Source organism: Heptranchias perlo, chromosome X (genome assembly GCF_035084215.1).
Source record: "Heptranchias perlo isolate sHepPer1 chromosome X, sHepPer1.hap1, whole genome shotgun sequence".
Classification (NCBI taxonomy): Eukaryota; Metazoa; Chordata; class Chondrichthyes; order Hexanchiformes; family Hexanchidae; genus Heptranchias; species Heptranchias perlo.
This window is the reverse complement of record NC_090370.1, coordinates 26,464,786-26,480,370: the sequence shown is the minus strand read 5'-3', so window position 1 is coordinate 26,480,370 and position 15,585 is coordinate 26,464,786. Positions and strand designations below refer to the sequence as shown.

Genomic DNA, 15,585 nt, shown 5'->3' with positions numbered 1-15,585 from the left:
GTTGTCGCGGGCCGCATCACCAACCAGCCCGAGGATTTCAGCCGTCAGGTGCTCGAGCACAGCAGCCAGATTGACCGGAGCTCCGGCACCTTCACATTCAGCATTGTTCCCCTTTCACAGGACCTGTGAACACGGCCCACATGGAACTGCAGTCCTGCCCAGGATGAGCGAGACTTGGCCTTGGCCCGAGTTTTTCCACCGGATTTTCCTCATTCAGACATTTCCACAATCTCACAAACACTTTCACAAAGAATGAAGAAATCCTCCCCAACTCGCCCTTCTTATACCTTCTGGAGGATTACAGTGGGGCCACTTTTGATCAGTCTCTCTCGGAGTGTTTACACTGCCCCCTCACGCTCACTGATATTCTATCTTTCAACTACTGTAATATTTTCCATTCGCAATATTGCTGTTCCTCCTCCTTTCCCTACTTCTCGGTCCTTTCTAAAGATCTTTTCGACTTGAATATTAAGTTGCCATTTGTGCCCAGTTCGTACTCAGGTCTCCAGAATGATTTAATGAAATTACTTAATGTTACACAATGGCTGATGTGAGTTGCGGCAATATGTATTTCCAGCTGGTCAAGTATTGCAGGGATCGACTGTCTCTTCAGTCCGATATCAGGTGAACAATTACTGGCTGTTGTGTAATTTCCATTGATTGGGGCTTGGCGTCATCTACTGGGCGGAAACGGGAACTGCGACAGAGCGAGAAAGGATCCGTCAGAAACCAGTTCAACTGAAGAAAAAAATGCAACAGCCTGCAGTGGATGTTCAGGATCTGATGGTTGGGAACCATTTTATTGATAACTTTTTTCGGCGATGGTGGTATGGTGGTGAGTATAGTTGCCTTCCAGCAGTTGATCCGGGTTCGATTCCCGGCCATCGCAATTCAACGTTCACATTAATCCGCTTTCTTCAGAAACTCTAAGTTTGCAGTTCAGCTGCATTTTGTTCCCCAAACAGAAACTGGTATAATTGGAGTGAAATGTTTTCAACATTGATTTATTTTCCCAACAGAAGGAATAGAGGAAAAACATACTGGAAATAGTGAGTTACCAAGGGTCTCATGAGAGTGAGGAAGGCAAATAAAATATTCGTCTTCATTGCAAGGGTGTTGGAATATAAGAGTAAGGAGGACTTGCTGCAATTTTACTGTGCGGAGATATTGTGTAAAATTGGTCTACATTCGCTGGAGTTTAGAAGAAAGAGAGGTGATCACATTGCAATGTATAAAATTCTTCGACGGCTTGACAGTGTAGTTGCTGAGAGGCTGATTCCCCTGGCTGGAGAGTCAAGAACTAGAGGTCATCGTCTCAAGATAAGGGGTCGGCCATTTAGGACCAATATGAGGAAAAAAATCTTCACTCAAAGGGTTGTGAATCTTCGGAATTCTCTCACCCAGAGGACTTTGGACGCTCAGCCGTTGAGTATATTGAAGTCTGAGATCGATCGAGTTTTGGATTTTAGGGGAATCAAGGTATATGGTGATCGGGCGGGAAAGTGGAGTTGAGGTCGAAGATCAGCCATGGTCTGATTGAATGGCGGAACAGGCTCAACGGGTCGTAGGGCCTACTCCTGCTCCTATTTGTTCTGTTCTTATGCAGAGAACCTTATATCCCAGTGTGCTGACGAAACTAAGTTAGGTGGCACAGTAAGCATTATAGATGGGAGCAGAAAGTTGCAAAGGGACATTGATAGATTAAGTGAGTGGGCAAGACAGTGGCAGATGGAGTTCAACGTGGGAAAGTGTGAGGTCATCCACTTTGAAACTTAAAAAGATAGATCAGAGTATTTTCTAAATGGCAAAAAGCAAGGGACTGTGGGGGAGGATAGAGATTTAGGGGTCCAAGTACAGAATTCACAAAAAATATAAGGTGAAATGGAGATTAAATTTTGATCTTTATCTCAAGGGAACTGGAATAAAAAGGAGTGGAAGTTATGTCACAGTTATACAGAGCTCTGGTTAGACCTCATTTCGAGAACTGTGTTCAGTTCTGGGCACCGCACTCTCTTTAATGCTTGGACTGTGAAGGGTTTTTTCTCTTTGGGATTCTCTGCAATGGGAGGGAATAGGAAAGGGGTTGGTCCGTTCGGATTTTTTTCCAGTGGCAGTGAATGAGAAGGGGTTTGGTCCATTGGGATTCCTTCTGCGTGCTCTTGCGTTGATTGGGAGACCTGCATGTTGCCAAATTGCTTTGTGTTTAACTTTGTGCCCCCTCGTTTGAACCCTAAAAATAAAAGCATAAATGTAATGGAACATGGAAAGGAAATTCGTCAGATATCAGGTTATCAGCGGAGCTTATAGGGCAGGTAACTGCTTGCCAGAGAATGCTGAGCCCGATTGGCAATATCAGCTCACTGCCATTAAATGGGTACGGTCGAGAAAATCAAATGTACCACAACTGGACATTAAATAAGAAAAGGGCAAACAATTATTTCATAAAGAGATGAAATGTCACAGGCAGTTTTGTAATCAGAACTTGTGATTGCGTGACATTGATTGGTTGAATGTTGGACTGAAGATTACATTCACGTTTTTATCAGGTAATTTCCGTTGGGCAGATGACAGACAGTCATTTCATTCTGTGGAGCGATGACCTTGTTCCAGTGGAATAGTCATTCTGTTAGGTTTCGTGTTTCCGAGAATCAACCAGGACGCGCCCTTCCTCGCCGCCAAAGCCACGGTGAGTGGTGCTGGTCTGGGCCCAGTATCACGGGGAAATGAGTCAGGGGCGGCTTAATCACCAAACCTTAATTCCCAAAATTTGATCATTTTATAATAAAACAAAGAAGTTCAAAAACACAGTTCTCAAACCCATCTCCATCCGACAATAAAACCAACATGTGTGAGTACGTCGTCTGCAACAGGAAGTTCGAGTAATGAGGGACAAACTTCTGCCATGTGGACCAGGCCTGATCCGTCCACTAAGAAGAAAACCAAATCGTAGACGAGGCAGGAGAGTGAGGCTTTTTTGAAATGTGGTTTCATCAATTGTGCAAACTCAAACCATGATCCAAAGCCCCAGTGTGTTATTTGTAGCGAGGTGCTTGTAACCGAGAGTTTAAAACCGTCAAAATTAAAAAGACATTTTGAAACAAAACATGGGGAACTCTTTGATCACCCGCTTGAATATTTTCAAAGGAAGCAACGGGGATTAAATTTATCAGCACCAGTTCTTAATCGGTCAACTGCTCTGAATGATAAGGCGCAACTGGTGTCATATTTGGTCGCATACAGTGTGGCAAAAGAGAAAATGGCCCTTACAGTTGCCGAAAAACTTATTCAGAGATGCTGGAAGAATTTCAGCATCTCTGGATATGGTGCGGAAATCTTCGACGAGAAGCCTGCTGAAAAATTGAGAAGCGTTCCTCTCAGTGACAGCACAATGTCTCGGCGAATATGTTCTATTGCTGAGGATTCAGAAGCCAAGATTATTACTCGGTTACAGTCAGCCGGGGATTTTGCGATCCAACTTGACGAGAGTGCTGATATTTCAAATTGTGCAACACTGTTCTTCTCTGTGAGATATGTCGGGCAAGATGACTTTATAGAAGGTTGGCTGTGTTGTCTAACTTTACCAACAAATGCAACAGGAGCACAAATATTCGAAGCACTGCACGTGAGTGCAAAAGACAAGGCTGAAGCGTTTGCAACTATCTTCAGGCAGAAGTGCCGAGTGGATGATCCATCTCAGCCTCCTCCCGATATCCCCACCATCACGGAAGCCAGTCTTCAGCCAATTCGATTCACTCCATGTGATATCAAGAAACGGCTGAGTGCACTGGATACAGCAAAGGCTATGGGCCCCGACAACATCCCAGCTGTCGTGCTGAAGGCTTGTGCTCCAGAACTAGCTGCGCCTCTAGCCAAGCTGTTCCAGTACAGTTACAACACTGGCATCTAACTGACAATGTGGAAAATTGCCCAGGTATGTCCTGTCCACAAAAAGCAGGACAAATCTAATCCGGCCAATTACCGCCCCATCAGTCTACTCTCAATCATCAGCAAAGTGATGGAAGGTGTCATCGACAGTGCTATCAAGCGGCACTGACTCACCAATAACCTGTTCACCGATGCTCAGTTTGTGTTCCGCCAGGACCACTCGGCTCCAGACGTCATTACAGCCTTGGTCCAAACATGGACAAAAGAGCTGAATTCCAGAGGTGAGGTGAGAGTGACTGCCCTTGACATCAAGGCAGCATTTGACCGAGTGTGGCACCAAGGAGCCCGAGTAAAATTGAAGACAATGGGAATCAGGGGGAAAACTCTCCAGTGGCTGGAGTCATACCTAGCACAAAGGAAGATGGTAGTGGTTGTTGGAGGCCAATCTTCTCAGCCGCAGGACATTGCTGCAGGAGTTCCTCAGGGTAGTGTCCTAGGCCCAACCATCTTCAGCTGCTTCATCAATGACCTTCCCTCCATCATAAGGTCAGAAATGGGGATGTTCGCTGATGACTGCACAGTGTTCAGTTCCATTCGCAACCCCTCAGATAATGAAGCAGTCCGAGCCCGCATGCAGCAAGACCTGGACAACATCCAGGCTTGGGCTCATAAGTGGCAAGTAACATTCGCGCCAGATAAGTGCCAGGCAATGATCATCTCCAACAAGAGAGAGTCTAACCACCTCCTCTTGACATTCAACGGCATTACCATCGCCGAATCCCCCACCATCAACATCCTGGGGGTCACCATTGACCAGAAACTTAACTGGACCAGCCATATAAATAATGTGGCGACGAGAGCAGTTCAGAGGCTGGGTATTCTGCGGCGAGTGACTCATCTCCTGACTCCCCAAAGCCTTTCCACCATCTAGAAGGCACAAGTCAGGAGTGTGATGGAATACTCTCCACTTGCTTGGATGAGTGCAGCTCCAACAACACTCATGAAGCTCGACACCATCCAAGATAAAGCAGCCCGCTTGATTGGCACCCCATCCACCACCATAAACATTCACTCCCTTCACCACCGGCGCACTGTGGCTGCAGTGTGTACCATCCACAGGATGCACTGCAGCAACTCGCCAAGGCTTCTTCGACAGCACCTCCCAAACCCGCGACCTCGACCACCTGGAAGGACAAGGGCAGCAGGCACATGGGAACAAGACCACCTGCATGTTCCCCTCCAAGTCACACACCATCCCGACTTGGAAATATATCGCCGTTCCTTCATTGTCGCTGGGTCAAAATCCTGGAACTCCCTTCCTAACAGCACTGTGGGAGAACCGTCACCACACGACTGCAGCGGTTCAAGATGGCGGCTCACCACCACCTTCTCAAGGGCAATTAGGGATGGGCAATAAATGTTGGCCTCGCCAGCGACGCCCACATCCCGTGAACGAATAAAAAAAAACATGACTGTATAGATGGAAAATACAAATTGGACTGGGCTAATTGCAAAGGAATTCCAAGTGATGGAGCAGCAAATATGACGGGTAGAAATAGTGGAGTCATGAGAAGAATATCTGAGGCAGCTGATCATGATGTTTGGAATCACTGTTTCATTCACCACGAAGATTTGACGTCCAAGGGTATTCCCCCTGATCTTTTGGCAGGAATGAAGGAAGTAGTGAAAATTGTTAATTTCATTCAAGGAAGCTCACTGAAGTAAAAGCTTTTTTGAAGCGTTATCCTGAGAAAAGGGAGCTGTGCTCACTCATTTACTGTTTCACATTGAAGTACGATGGCTGTCACGGGGCAGGGTGCTTACAAGGGTGTAAGAACTCAGGAAGAGATTCACATTTTTCTGGTAGAGAAACAGTCTAACATGACAAATTTGTTTTCCGATGACAGTTGGTTAATGAAGTTGTCATACCTGGCTGACAGGTTCTCAATTTTAAACGATCTGAATTTGAAATTACAAGGAAGAGGCAATCATTTGTTTCGACATTGTGAACAGATACAATCTTTCAAAAATCATTAGAACTGTGGCAAGCCGGAGTGAAAAGTAATCGCCCGAGCTATTCCATGTTCCCAACATTGTTACAACACACTGAGGAGAACAGCATCAATGAAGAAAAAGGGAATGAAATGAAATGTGTCATACAGTTCCATCTCGCTGCTCTGTCTGATCATTTTAGTCGCTACTTCCCTGCAGAGAGGTTTGAAAATTTGAAGGCAAAGTGTTGGGTGAAAGGTCATTTTGTTTTCGAAAACCCTGAATCAATAATGAAGCGAAACTTGATGCCTGAGCAAGAAAACGAGCTGGTGCGACTCACCTGTGATTGCACACTGAAAACACGCCACAAGTGATTCAGTTTGTCATCTTTTTGGATCAGTATTTTCAAAGAATATCCTCTGTTAAGTCAGATTAGTGTTCTGTTTTTGCTGCCCTTCACAACAACCTATATGTGCGAACTTGCATTTTCGACTTTGACACGGTTAAAAACAAGAGAAAGAAACCGACTCAACAGCGCTCCTGATATGCGTGTGGAGCTTTCATCGTGTGATCCAGATTGGAACGAGATCATGAACAAGCGACAGTCCAACCCTTCACATTAAGAAAGTGAAACTCAACCTGATCTTTTTTTACTTTATTAATACTGTATTTAAAATATTTTTCAAGTGACGTCGATGTCTAATTTTAGTTATTACTTGAAGTGAAGTGAAGTGAAGAGCGAGCATGGATTGTCCTCTATTGGGATTTGATGAAAACTGCAGTCAGAAGATATTATTGTTTTGGGTCCCTGGGGGAAGTGTTTTTCTTTCACTGGGTCACGAGAAAAATAGTTTGAAAAACACTGTTCTACATTGTACGGTCAGTGTCTGTTCAGCAAACCGGCTCTGAACTCCTCAGTCTGCATTTCGAGAAACGGTTCTGTGCGCGACGCGGGCAATAAAACACTGAACGACGCCCGGCGACTAATGGCGGCCACCGGCCCCACATTCCCCGCGCCCCAGAAACCCCTCTATCTCTCCAAGGCGCTGCATTTCCGCTTAGACGGCGCAAGCTCCCCAGGCCCGCCCCGCATACTGGGAGCGCCTCTGCCCTGTCTCTTGTCTCGAGTCGGACTCGGTGGAAACGGGAGAAGAAATCGGGAAGCGGCGGGTTGGACGTGGGAGGCGCTGGTTGATCGGTTTAATACATGTCCGGGGCCCCCGCCCGCCAGTCCGCCGGGTCCCCCGGCTCTGATTCAGGGCCTGAGCAGCACTCGGTGTTGCTGAGACTCCGCTCAGTGTGAATGCAGGTTATTGTTGATCTGCCACCGTTGGCCTCAGATTTGCCGGAGAGAATCAGCCAGAGACGGCGGCTACCGATGGTCGAAATACCGGCAGGTCGCTGTTTCGGCTCTCAACTGCAGAATTACCACTTGGCCGGGTACTGGAGGGCAGACAGTGACTGGGGCCGAACCCCACCATCACGCTGCACCTTCAGGAGAGAAAGGGAGAAAATTAGAGCCTGCAATGAATTTGGATTTCAAACAGTGAGGACGTGTCAAGGAGATAGAGTGTGTGTGGGGGGGATTTACAGATTAATAGGAACAAGGAGGGAGTGTGTGGGACGGGGGATTTACAGCTGAATAGGAACGAGGAGGGAGAGTGTGGGACGGGGGATTTGCAGCTTAATCGGAACGAGGAGGGAGAGTGTGGGACGGGGGATTTGCAGCTCAATCGGCACAAGGAGGGAGAGTGTGTGGTACGGGGATTTACAGCTGAATGGGGACAATGAGGGAGAGTGCGAGACGGGGAATTACAGCTGAATGGGAACAAGGAAGGAGAGTGTGTGGGACGGGGGATTTCCAGATTAATAGGAGCAAGGAGGGAGAGTGTGGGACGGGGGATTTACTGCCTCATTGGAACAAGGAGGGAGAGTGTGGGACGGAGGATTTGCAGCTTAATCGGAACGAGGAGGGAGAGTGTGGGACGGGGGATTTTCAGCTTAATAGGCACAAGGAGGGAGAGTGTGTGGTACGGGGATTAACAGCTGAATGGGGACAATGAGGGAGAGTGCGAGACGGGGAATTACAGCTGAATGGGAACAAGGAAGGAGAGTGTGTGGGACGGGGGATTTACAGATTAATAGGAAAAAGGAGGGAGAGTGCGAGACGGGGGATTTACAGCTTAATAGGAACAAAGAGGGAGAGTGTGGGACGGGGGATTTACAGCTTAATAGGAACAAGGAGGGAGAGTGCGAGACGGGGGATTTACAGCTTAATAGGAACAAGGAGGGAGAGTGTGGGACGGGGGATTTACAGCTTAATAGGAGCAAGGAGGGAGAGTGTGGGACGGGAGGTTTACAGCTTAATCGGAACGAGGATGGAGAGTGTGGGACTGGGGATTTACAGCTTAATAGGAACAAGGAGGTAGATTGTTGTGGTACGGGGATTTACAGCTGAATGGGGACAAGGACGGAGAGTGCGAGACGCGGGACTTACAGCTGAATGGGAACAAGGAGTTAGAGTGTGGGACGGGGGATTCACAGCTTAATAGGTATAAAGAGGGAGAGTGTGGGACGGGGGATTTGCATCTTCTTGGGACTATGGAGAAAATAATGTTCCACACAAACTGAAACTGTCTGTTCTGAATTTCTATCCTGTACTTACAGTGATCACTTATATAATTTATGAGGATCGATGCATAGACTAGGCTTGTCTTTCCTTGAATATACAAGATTAAGGGGTGATCGAATTGAGGTGTTTCAGATGATTAAAGAAGTTGATAGGGTCGATACAGAGAAACCGTTTCCTCTGTTGGGAGAGTCTAGAACAAGGGGGAATCACCATAAAATTAGAGCTGGGCCGTTGAGGGGTGATGTCAGAAGCAATTCTTCACACAAAGGGTAGTGGAAATCTGGAACTCTCCTCACTCCAAAATGCTGTTGAGGCTGGGGGTCAATTGAAAATTTGAAAATTGAGATTGATAGATTTTTGTTTGGCCAGGGTATTAAGGGTTATGATACCAAGCTGTGGCGGAATGGTTCACTCCTGTTCCTATGTTTCCAGATGCAGCCACCCGCAATAAGGTTGTGGATGGCAAGGTCCTTGTTCACAAGTGAACGGACATCTGGTGGGAGATGCGGAGAGAGGAGAGAACTGGTTAGGGTGTGTCTGTAAATGAAGGAGAAATGTTGCCGGGTCAGGTCGTGACTGCAAATGAAGGAGAAATGGTGACTGGTCAGGGAGAGCCTTTAAATGAAGGAGAAATGGTGACAGGTCAGGGAGAGTCTTTCAATGAAGGAGAAATGGTGACGCGTCAGGGAGTGTCTGTAAATGAAGGAGAAATAGTGACAGATTAGGGACCGTCTTTAAATGAAGGAGAAATGGTGACTGGTCAGAGAGAGTTCGTCGCCAAAAGTGGGAGATACCACAGATGGACAGCTTACCGGCAGCAATCGGGAGGGACGGAATGTCGAAATGAGGGGGAGAGCATAAACACCCAGCCAGTGTCAGCATCTTCAGGAGAGGAGAGGGAGGGGAACCACTGAGTGTGGAACTGAACCCAGTCAGAGCCTTGACCATCGTGCTTGGGGGGAGAGGGGTGAGAGAGGGAGAGGAACCAATGAGTGCAGAACTGAACCCAGTCAGAGCCTGGTCATTCGTGGTGGGGGAGGGGGAGAGGTGAGAGAGGGAAGTGAAACAATGAGTGCAGAACTAAACCCAGTCAGATTCAGGACTTTCAGGGGAGGAGAGGGAGGGGAACCAGTGAGTGTAGAACTGAATCCAGTCAGAGTCAGCACCGTCAGGGGAGGAGAGATAGGGGAACCAGTGAGTGTGGAACTGAACCCAGTCAGAGTCAGCACCTTCAGGGGAGTAGAGGGAGGGGAACCAGTGAGTGTAGAACTGAACCTAGTCAGAGTCAGCACCTTCAGGGGAGGAGAGAGAGAGAGAGATGGGAACCTTCACCGTGTCGAGCTTCTTGAGTGTTGTTGGAGCTGCACTCATGCAGGCAAGTGGAGAGTATTCCATCACACTCCTGACTTGTGCCTTGTAGATGGTGGAAAGGCTTTGTGGAGTCAGGAGGTGAGTCACCCGCGAATAATGAATAAAATTAAAACTAAAGAAAAAGGCGTACGCTGAGTACATCGACAATAAAGGAAAGGATGGGAAAGGGGAATGTGAGAAGATTGGGATGTCTTACTGCAGTTATACAGTGCCTTGGTGAGACCACATCTGGAGTATTGTGTGCAGTTTTGGTCTCCTTATCTGAGGAAGGATGTCCTTGCCACGGAGGGAGTGCAACGAAGGTTTACCAGACTGATTCATGGGATGGCAGGACTGACGTGTGAGGAGAGATTGGGTCGATTAGGCCTATATTCAATAGAGTTTAGAAGAATGAGAGGTGATCTCATCGAAACATATAGAATTCTAACAGGACCAGACAGACTGGATGCAGGGAGGATGTTCCCGATGGCTGGGGAGTCCAGAACCAGGGGTCACAGTCTTCCGATACGGGGTATGCCATTTAGAACAGAGACGAGGAGAAATTTCTCCACTCAGAGGGTGGTGAACCTGTGGATTTCTCTCGCACAGAAGGCAGTTGAGGCCAAGCCATTAGATGTATTCAAGAAGGAGATAGATATATTTCTCAATGCTAAAGGGATCAAGGGATATGGGGATAAAGCGGGAACAGGGTACTGAGTTGGACGATCAGCCATGATAATTTTGAATGGTGGAGCAGGCCCGAAGGGCCGAATGGCCTACTCTTGCTCCTATTTTCGATGTTTCTATTGATCACAGAGACCAGCAAGGTGGGCAGGACATTGGAAGGAGAGATCGAAGAAGATATGAAGACATTTAAGACATGAAGGGAATTCAGGAGAAACTTCTTCACCCAGAGAGTGGTGAGAATGTGGAACTCACTCCCACAAGGAGTGGTTGGGGCGAACAGCAGATAAAGACATGAGGGAGAAAGGAATAGAAGAATAGGGTGAGATGAAGTTGGGAGGGAGGAGGCTCGTGTGGAGCTGAAACACCGGCATGGCCTTGATGGGCCGAATGGCGTGTCCCTGTTCTGTACTCTCAAAGTGATTCCATGTAATTAACCTTCACTGCTCTCGGGGGAACAACCCGAGCTTCTTCAGTCTTTCCCCGGAACAGGAGTCCCTCATCCCTGGCACCATTCTAGTCAATTTCCTCGTCACCCACTCCTCAGTTTAAAGAGCTGCCTGGCACACTCTCCTCCTCACATGTTGTCCCCGCAAACCCCCGCCCCCTACCAAGCCCGAGGGCACTGAGCCCATGTCCAGCCGAGGTCAAAGGCAAGAAGTCGAACCTCAGCAGCAGGCCCGAGCTCGAGCCTGGGATTTTCCTAATCTCTGGGGATCAGCGCTGGACGGTGCATTAGCCCAGCCGTCTGAGGGAGCTGTCCCCCGGCTCTCTGAGTGGGGACCCAGGGGAGAATATTGGCAGGAGGGAAATATTGACGTTTTTTCTTAAACTTTGATTGGTGACTGACCCGTCTCACCCACCCCCAGTGTGAGGCAAGGCAGCCACGTGACCAAAGAGGCGCAAAGACCCAAAGGAGACGAACAATAACCCAAAGAAAGCGCGTGGGCCGGGATCGTGACGAGCGCGGTCACACAAACTGGCCAACCTTGAAAAACAACCTTGATGAAGGGGTCTCGTGGTTCGACGAGTGATGTTAAAACAAGCTGACCATCTGGAATTCTTTGAAAAACAACTCTGTTAATCTAGAAGGGTCTCATTAATATTGTTCCGTTTGCAGATTGAGGTTCCTGCACATAAAGACCCCATCAGAAGGCTGGTCAGCCTCACCCTCCCCAGCGAGGTGGGCGGCCTGAGGAGGCGAGGTCTGATTCCCCCATTCAATACTCTCGCCCAGTCTGTCAGCCATCTGCGCACACCCATCCATAGTTACGCCGGTTACCTCAGACACAGGCGGTCCATGCTCTCCCACCCGCTCATTACCTCCAACACACACTCTCCCCCCCCCCCCCACAACCCGAGCCTCCCAGACCCTCCCCTCTCACACACACAGAGATTGTCTCTCTCTCTCTCCCCCGCCTCCCATTGGCTGTCATTCTCTCCATTCCCCATGTTTGACCTGACGCCATGATGTGGTCCTGAGTTAATGTTGAGGACTCCCAGGGACACTCGCTTCGAGATATTTATGACTGTGCTGCCATCGCTGGTTGGTCTGTGCAGCCGGAGGGACAGGAGCTCCCCAGGGATGGTGATGGAAGAGTCGGGGACTTTGGCTGAAAGCTCTGATTCGATGAACAGGCTGTTACTTGACTTGTCTGTCGGACAACTCTGGCCAATTTTTGGCACAAGTCCCGAGATGTTGGTGAGGAGGACTTTGCGAAAGGAACCGCTGGGATTTAACATGAGCGAAATGCACCAGCTGTGATTTGAACTCAGAAATACTTCGGTTGATAAGACAGGTGTTTTAACCACTAAGCCACGGCACCCACATAAATTTAATTATTTCCGAACGTTATGGTATTGATACATTTGCCAAGCCACTTTGTTGCGCCTTCTCCCTCAATACGTCTGCGCAATAACATCTATCTTTTGTTCGTCGGTCTCTGCAAGGGAAACCATGGGTATCAGTCATGATCTTCTCTTCCTTATCCCCTGTCAGTACATCTTATATCTCGCTCTATTCATCCTGTTGTATTCCCACACTCTCTCCAGACTATCTGGTCTTATCCTATTGCATTTCTCATCTCTTCCCACAAAATGTTGGTGAGTAATGTCTGTGATGCACCAGGCCCTGACCTCCTCCTGTGGGTGACCTCCGACAAATACTGCACAAGAGTTTAATGTGTGTGTGTTTTGTATTAGGAAATGTGTATTAGCGCTAGTCTAGTTGGTGCATCTATTCTCACACAAACGGCAATGCAGCTTCAGAGCATTTAAATTTTAGAAAGTCTTACTTGATAAGACAAGTGTAAGGAATCTTACAACACCAGGTTATAGTCCAACAGTTTTATTTTCAAATAGAACTGTTGGACTATAACCTGGTGTTGTAAGATTCCTTACATTTGTCCACCCCAGTCCATCACCGGCATCTCCACATCATGGTTTATAAGACAAGTTGTCCCTCTCCATTTCAACAAAATATAAACCAGCCAGGGATACAGACTTAAAACACCGGTGTCGGATTGGTATTAATAGCATTCAAGCCCATTTTGATTGTACAAAACTTATGGTGGGCCATAACAAAAGTTCAATACAATAACGACACGGATGGGATTCGGACCCATACCGACAGAGCACAATGGATTCGCCGACCATTTCTGAATCCAAACAGTAGAAATAAAGTCACTTTTACACTATGTCCTGCCCGTGCACCCAGATCTACAATTTTGAAAATGTGGAGTCAATTTCTGAAAGCAAAGTAATTTAGGGATTTCTGTTCCATCCGACTGTTCGAAACGGTCGGGTGCAAAACATTTCGGGCGCACGTCGGACAAATTTTCACCCAGCGAGTAAAACGACCGCGGCAGGACTCGAACCTGCAATCTTCTGATAACAACTCGAGTTAATACCGAAGTCAGACGCCTTATCCATTAGGCCACGCGGCCGATGATGAATTGATTCACCAAATGATCCTAAACGCTGGGAAGAGATGGTTCATACACTGCTTGTCTCTTTCTCTTCCTTTCGCTTTGTTGATGTTGTTCATTTATTGTTTTCTCTCTTGCAGCAAGTTGGCTCGACTGTTTCCGACTGATCCGGAAACTGACAACTGAACTCCCGCTGGGTCTCCGAGAAACCTACAATCAGACTAAACAATGTTCAAATCTTTGATCAAAACGTTTTGCCTTTAAAGCAATCGCTTTCGCACTCAGTCTGCGAAATAAAGAGACGGGAAATAAAACAAAGTCAAATCGGGAAACTGAAAATGTGCACGGAGAACAACACCGAGCGGAGAATGTGAACAGAATATACTATCCAAACCTGAGGGGCCCAGTGGCCTCATCCTTTCCTGTAAAATACGAACAATCCCCAATTCCGCCGGGTGAGATTATTATTTTCTGGTTTTCTTTTTTTTTGGTAAATATAAACGCGGACGGGGTCCCGCACCACGGGGTAAAGCGCTCAGTGTTAATGTTAATATTGAGCACGGTATTCTATCCGTGTAATAATAAATTCGCGGGTTTCTTGCGATATGTTCGACTGTGTCTTTAATCAGGGCAGGGAATATTTTTCTGGTTTAGTGATATTCATTTTTCAGGAAATTAGTGAACTCGTCTCGAAACATGAATTTTCCAGTTTCTGTTTCGCTAAATAGAGTTGAGGTGCAGATCAGCGATGAGCTGCTGTGACTCCGCCGCGCCGGTTTAACCGGAATTCGACGTTTCAGTGAAGTGAAGTGAACCGTCTCAATCCGGTTTATTTCTTTATTTCGAACATTGTTTATTTTGAGTGACAGATTTATCGAAAATTCATTGAGAGTTCAGTTGTCAGTTTTCTGATCAGTTGGAATCTGAAGAAGATAAAAATAAGGAAAGAAAAACATTACAAAGGTCCAAACTCGAACTGATAGGGTAATTAGTTCTCCCTGCTACTCTGTTCAATATTTATCCCTGCAGTAACATCACTATAACACATTATCTGGTCATTGTCACATCGCTGTGTTTGGGATCTTGCTGTGTGCAAATTGGCTGCCTCGTTTCCTACATGTCAGCAGTGACTGCACTTCAACGAGTGGTTTGTTGTCTGTAAAGCGCATTGGGACGTCCGAGGTGTGAAGAGGGCAATCTAAGTGGAATCGTTCTTCCTGTGGCCCCATGTGCCAGGTACCATATCCGAATCCTGTCGACTGGCGCACACAGGAAACGTTGGTGGTGGGGGGGGGGGGAGGGGGGAATTGGATCAGTGCCGTTTTTGGGCGCAGGTAGCGTGATGCGCTGTTACTCCGCGCCCAATGACCCTTGGGCACGCAGGACGCAAGATCCGGCTGGCCCGAAGACTCACCTGAAATCAGTGTTCCATTCCGGGCCTTGCACGTGGAATCATTGCAATTCACACTTTCCACCGCCCGGGGGAGCTCAATCTCTTTAAGGGAGGATGTTTCTTCGAAATCGCTTGAAGGCAGCTGGGACCTGTTATTTGCTTAAAATAACAGTCCACTGTCTAAACGGAGTCTGAACAGAGATTAGACGTTGTACACGTAAAACATAGATGCAGGTACATCCCTATGTTTGCACACTGATGAGTTATGTTCAAACATTGAATAAAAGTTATACACTACCAAATCCCACATCCTCCGATCTGCACGCCAGACCTCACCAATCTGCCGATCTGAGTTGGTACCAGGCCTGGAGGGTGCATGCACCAAGGTTCTCTGCTGATGCTCAGAGTCGGTGGTGCAGGAGTTGAACAGAAGGAGGAGCATGATGTATCCGCAGGGGTGGGTGAGGGCAAGAGGCCCTCCAGACAGATATCCAAAAGGCAGTTGGAGGCAGCGGGGGACGAATTCAATGCCAGGCGCACATCATCATGAACATGGATGCAGTGCAGGAAGAAGTTCAATGCTTTGACATGAGTGGTCAAGCTGAGTGAGGGCAATTCTCAAGTTTCATCTCCGACCAACTGCACCATGCAATACACCCCCCATCCCCCAAATACCAACAAATTCTTTCCATCAGTCCTCAACTCTTGTAACCAGACGCTTC

The 15,585-nt window shown here is 47.5% G+C and overlaps 1 non-coding gene across 1 annotated transcript; it reads right to left on the bottom strand.

The window, feature by feature from the left end:
* Nucleotides 1-13,398: 13,398 nt before the first annotated feature.
* Nucleotides 13,399-13,488, bottom strand: trnar-ucg (transfer RNA arginine (anticodon UCG)). Its single transcript is given in 2 exon segments — nucleotides 13,399-13,434; nucleotides 13,452-13,488. It is a non-coding gene; the product is annotated as a tRNA-Arg (tRNA).
* Between the last annotated feature and the right edge of the window lie 2,097 nt (nucleotides 13,489-15,585).